The sequence below is a fragment of the Arachis stenosperma genome, chromosome 3 (assembly GCF_014773155.1).
Source record: "Arachis stenosperma cultivar V10309 chromosome 3, arast.V10309.gnm1.PFL2, whole genome shotgun sequence".
Taxonomy (NCBI): domain Eukaryota; kingdom Viridiplantae; phylum Streptophyta; class Magnoliopsida; order Fabales; family Fabaceae; genus Arachis; species Arachis stenosperma.
In genome coordinates this window covers 70,746,014-70,751,318 of record NC_080379.1, presented here as the reverse complement: position 1 = coordinate 70,751,318, position 5,305 = coordinate 70,746,014, and the positions used below count along the sequence as shown (strand labels likewise).

The 5,305-nt window shown below is 37.2% G+C and overlaps 1 non-coding gene across 1 annotated transcript; it reads left to right on the top strand.

Moving 5' to 3' along the window:
* The first annotated feature begins 3,757 nt into the window (after nt 1–3,757).
* Nucleotides 3,758–3,865, top strand: LOC130972052 (small nucleolar RNA R71). The gene has a single exon (XR_009083253.1). It is a non-coding gene; the product is annotated as a small nucleolar RNA R71 (small nucleolar RNA).
* The last annotated feature ends 1,440 nt before the right edge of the window (nt 3,866–5,305 follow it).

Sequence of the window (5,305 nt, the reverse complement as noted above, 5' to 3'; positions counted from 1 at the left end):
CAATGGCTACATCCCATCCTCTCAGTGAAAATGGTCCAAATGCTCTATCACAGCACGGCTAATCATTTGTCAGTTCTCGACCATGTCGGAAACGAATCCATTGATTCTTTTGCGTTTGTCATCGCGCCCAACAATCGCAAGTTTGAAGCTCGTCATAGTCATTCAATCCCTGAATCCTACTTGAAATACCACAGACAAGGTTTAGACTTTCTGGATTCTCAAGAATGGCCGCCAATAATTCTAGCTTATACCACGAAGATTCTGATTAAGGAATCCAAGAGATACTCGCTCGTTCTGAGGTAGAACGGAAGTGGTGGTCAGTCACGCGTTCATAGGTGAGAATCCTCATGTGTCTCTTGAGATCCATGAATGGGCTCTCTTGTTTGCTCCATCCTCAAAAATATTTTTTTCCACAAGCTTTTGCTTTTTCACTGCTTTTTCTTGCTTCAAGAATCAAATTTATGATTTTTCAGATTATCAATAATATTTTTCTTTTTCATCATTCTTTCAAGAGCCAACAATTTTAACATTCATAAACAACAAGATAAAAAATATGCACTGTTCAAGCATTCATTCAGAAAACAAAAAGTATTGTCACCACATCAATATAATTAAACTAAATTCAAGGATAAATTCGAAACTTATGTACTTCTTGTTCTTTTGTATTAAAAAAATTTTTCATTTAAGAGGTGAAGGATTCATGGAATTATTCATAGCCTTAAGACATAGTTACTAAAGACTAATGATCATGTAATAAAGACACAAACATAGACAAACTTATAGCATAAAAAACGAAAAACAGAGAAATAAAAAACAAGGAATAAGTCCACCTTAGTGATGGTGGCGTCTTCTTCTTGATGACCAATGATGTCCTTGATCTCTTCTATGTCTCTTCCTTGCCTTTGTTGCTTGATCCCTAGTGATTTTGATGCTCCTATCCTTACTTGCTCCCAATAATTGTATGGAGGAAAATGTATCCCTTGAGGTATCTCAGAGATTTCTTGATGACAAGCTTCTTCATGTGTCTCTTGAGATCCATGGATGGGCTCTCTTGTTTGCTCCATCCTTTTTTTAGTGATGGGCTTTTGAGATGAATCTCTCCATCTCTCATGACTCGGAGGTGGAAGCTTTTGTCTTTCCTTTCCTCTTTCTAGAGGTTTCTCCAGCCTTAGGTTCCATCAATGGTTATGGAAAAACAAAAAAGCTATGCTTTTACCACACCAAACTTAGAATGTTGCTCGCCCTCGTGCAAAGAAAAGAAAGAATAGAAGAAGAAGAAAAAGATATGGAGGAGATGGAGAGATGTGTGGGTTTCGGCCAAAGGAAAGAAGAGAGGGTTGTATTGTATGAAAATAAAGAAGGATAGAGGGGTTTATATAGTGGAGGGATGTGAGTGGTGAAGAGGTGATGAGGAAGAGAGATTGAGGTGATTGATGAAAGGTTTTTGGGGAAGAGTGTTATTGGATTGTGTGAAGAAGAGAGAAGGTAAATTGAGTTAGGTAGGGATCCTGTGGGGTCCACAGATCCTGAGATGATCCTGTGGGATCCACAGATCCTGAGGTGTCAAGGATTATCATCCCTGCACCAATGAGGCGTGTAAAATGCCCTCTGCATGCAATCCTGGCGTTTAACTCCAGATTGATGCTTGTTTCTGGCATTAAACGCCAGTTTTATGCTTGTTTTGGGCGTTCAATGCTAGTCTGCAGCATGTTTCTGGCGTTGAACGCCAGTTCTCCTCAGGGTGTAATCCTGCCATTTAAAGGCCAGACTGTTGCTTGTTTTTGGCGTTCAACGCCAGATCCATGCTCTGTTCTGGCATTGAACGCCAGCCAGATGCTTCTTACTGGCGTTTAAACGCCAGTAAGCCCTTCCTCTAGGGTATGCTATTTCTTTTACTATTTTTTATTCTATTTTTAATTTTAGCATTTGTTTTGTGACTCCACATGATCATGATCCTAATAAAACATAAAAGAACAAAAAAATAAAATTAGATAAATAAAAACTGGGTTGCCTCCCAATAAGCGCTTCTTTAATGTCAATAGCTTGACAGTGGGCTCTCATGGAGCCTCACAGGTGATCAGGTCAATGTTGTGGACTCCCAACACCAAACTTAGAGTTTGGATGTGGGGATTCAACACCAAACTTAGAGTTTGGTTGTGGCCTCCCAACACCAAACTTAGAGTTTGATTGTGGGGGCTTTGTTTGACTCTGTACTGAGAGAAACTTTTCATGCTTCTTCTCCATTGTTACAGAAGGATAGCCTTGGGCTTTAAACACAAGGTAGTCCCCATTCAATTGAAGGACTAATTCTCCTCTGTTAACATCAATCATAGCTCCTGCTGTGGCTAGGAAGGGTCTTCCAGGGATGATGCATTCATCCTCATTCTTCCTAGTCTCTAAGATTATGAAATCAGCAGGGATGTAAAGGCCATTAACCTTCACTAACATGTCCTCTACTAATCCATAAGCTTGTCTTTGTGATCTATCTGCCATCTCTAATGAGAATTTGACAGGCTGTACCTCAATAATCCCCAGCTTCTCCATTACAGAGAGTGGCATAAGATTTATGCCTGACCCTAGGTCACACAGAGCCTTCTCAAAGGTCATGGTGCCTATGGTACAGGGTATTAAGAATTTACCAGGATCTTGTTTCTTTTGAGGTAACGTTTGCTAAACCCATGTATCTAGTTCACTAATGAGCAAGGGAGGTTCACCTTCCTAAGTCTCATTACCAAACAACTTGGCATTCAGCTTCATGATGGCTCCTAGACATTGAGCAACTTGCTCTCCAATTACATCTTCATCCTCTTCAGAGGAAGAATAGTCTTTAGAGCTCATGAATGGCAGAAGGAGGTTTAATGCGATCTCTATGGTCTCTATATGAGCCTCAGATTCCTTTAGGTCCTTAATAAGGAACTCCTTCTTGTCTAGGAGACGTCCCATGAGGTCTTCCTCATTGGGATTCACATCCTCCCCTTCCTTTCTAGGTTCGGCCATTTTGATTAAGTCAATGGCCTTGCACTCTCTTTTTGGATTCTCTTCAGTATTGCTTGGGAAAGTACTAGGATGAGTTTTAGTGACTTTCTTACTCAGCTGGCCCACTTGTGCCTCCAAATTTCTGATGGAGGACCTTGTTTCACTCATGAAACTTAAAGTGGCCTTAGACAGATCAGAGACTATATTTGCTAAGTTAGAGGTGCTCTGCTCAGAATTCTGTCTGTTACTGAGAAGATGATGGAAACGGCTTGCTATTGCTAAGCCTATTTCTTCCACCATTATTAAAGCCTTGTAGAGGCTTTTGTTGATCCTTCCATGAGAAATTTGGATGATTTCTCCATGAAGAATTATAGGTGTTTCTATAAGGTTCACCCATGAAATTTACCTCTGCCATTGCAGGGTTCTCTGGATCATAGGCTTCTTCTTCAGAAGATGCCTCTTTAGTATTGTTGGATGCATTTTGCCATCCATTCAGACTTTGAGAAATCATGTTGACTTACTGAGTCAACATTTTGTTCTGAGCCAATATGGCATTCAGAGCATCAATCTCAAGAACTTTCTTCCTTTGAGGCATCCCATTATTCACAGAATTCCTCTCAGAAGTGTACATGAATTGGTTATTTGTAACCATGTCAATAAGTTCTTGAGCTTCTGCAGGTGTTTTCTTTAGGTGAATGGATCCACCTGCAGAATAGTCCAGTGACATCTTAGAGAACTCAGAAGGACCATAATAGAATATATCCAGAATGGTCCACTCTGAAAGCATGTCAGAAGGACACCTTTTGGTCATCTGCTTGTATCTTTCCCAAACTTCATAGAGGGATTCACCATCTTTCTGTTTGAAGGTCTGAACATCCACTCTAAGCTTGCTCAGCTTTTGAGGAGGAAAGAAATTAGCCAATAAGGCCGTGACCAGCTTATCTCAAGAGTCCAGGCTATCTTTAGGTTGTGAGTCCAAAACATGTTCTAGCTCTGTCTCTTACAGCAAAAGGGAAAAGCATGAGCCTGTAGACTTCAGGATCTACTCCATTAGTTGTAACAGTCTCACAGATCTGCAAGAACTCAATTAAAAACTGGTAGGGATCTTCTGATGAAAGTCCATGGAACTTGCAGTTCTGTTGCATTAGAGCAACTAGTTGAGGTTTCAGCTCAAAATTGTTTGCTCCAATGGTTGAGATTGAGATACTTCTTCCATCAAACTTGGAAGTAGGTGTAGTATAGTCACCAAGCATCCTCCTTACATTATTATTGTTGGGTTTGGTGGCCATATCCTTTTCTTGTTCAAAAATTTCAGTAAGGTTATCTCTGGATTATTGTATTTTAGCTTCTCTCAGTTTTCTCTTTAGAGTCCTTTCAGGTTCAGGATCAGCTTCAACAAGAATGCCTTTTTCCTTGTTCCTGCTCATATAAAAAAGAAGAGAACAGAAAAGGAAGAGGAATCCTCTATGTCACAGTATAGAGATTCCTTTATGTTAGTAGAAGAAGAAAGGAATAGAAGAAGAAAAGGAGTTAAGAATCCAAACACAAGGGGGAAGATAGATTCGAATTCTTGATATGAAGAGAAGTGTTAGTAAATAAATAAATAAATAGAAGAAGATGAGAGGGAGAGAATTTCGAAAATTAATTTTGAAAAAGGGTTAGTGATTTTTGAAAATTAAGAGAAGAATTAAAATTAAAATTAAAATTTGAAACAATTAGTTAATTAAGAAAGTTTTGGAAAAGAGGGAGGAATTTTTGAAAATTAGAGAGGAGGAAGTAGTTAAGTGGTTTTGAAAAAGATAAGAATTTTAAAACAAATAAAAAGTCAATTAGTTAGTTGAAAAATATTTGAAAATCAATTTTAAAAAGATAAGAAGTTAGAAAAGATATTTTGAAATTGATTTTGAAAATGATATGATTTGAAAAAAGATATTTTAAAGGATATGATTGAAAATGATATTTTGAAAAAGATTTAATTTTTAAAATTTATAATTGATTACTTGACTAACAAGAAAATAAAAGATATGATTCTAGAATTTGAAGATTGAACCTTTCTTAACAAGAAAGTAACAAACTTCAAATTTTTTAATCAATCACATTAATTGTTAATAAAGTTTTCGAAATTTTGAAATAAAGGTAAGAAAAAGATTTTGAAAAATAATTTTAAATTTTCGAAAATCATAAAAGGAAAATGAAAAAGATTTGATTTTTGAAAAAGATTTTGAAAAGATAGGATTTTTAAAATTGAAAATTTGACTTGACTTATAAGAAATAGCTTAGTTTTAAAAGAATTTGACTAAGTCAACTCAAATTTTCAAAATTTATGAGA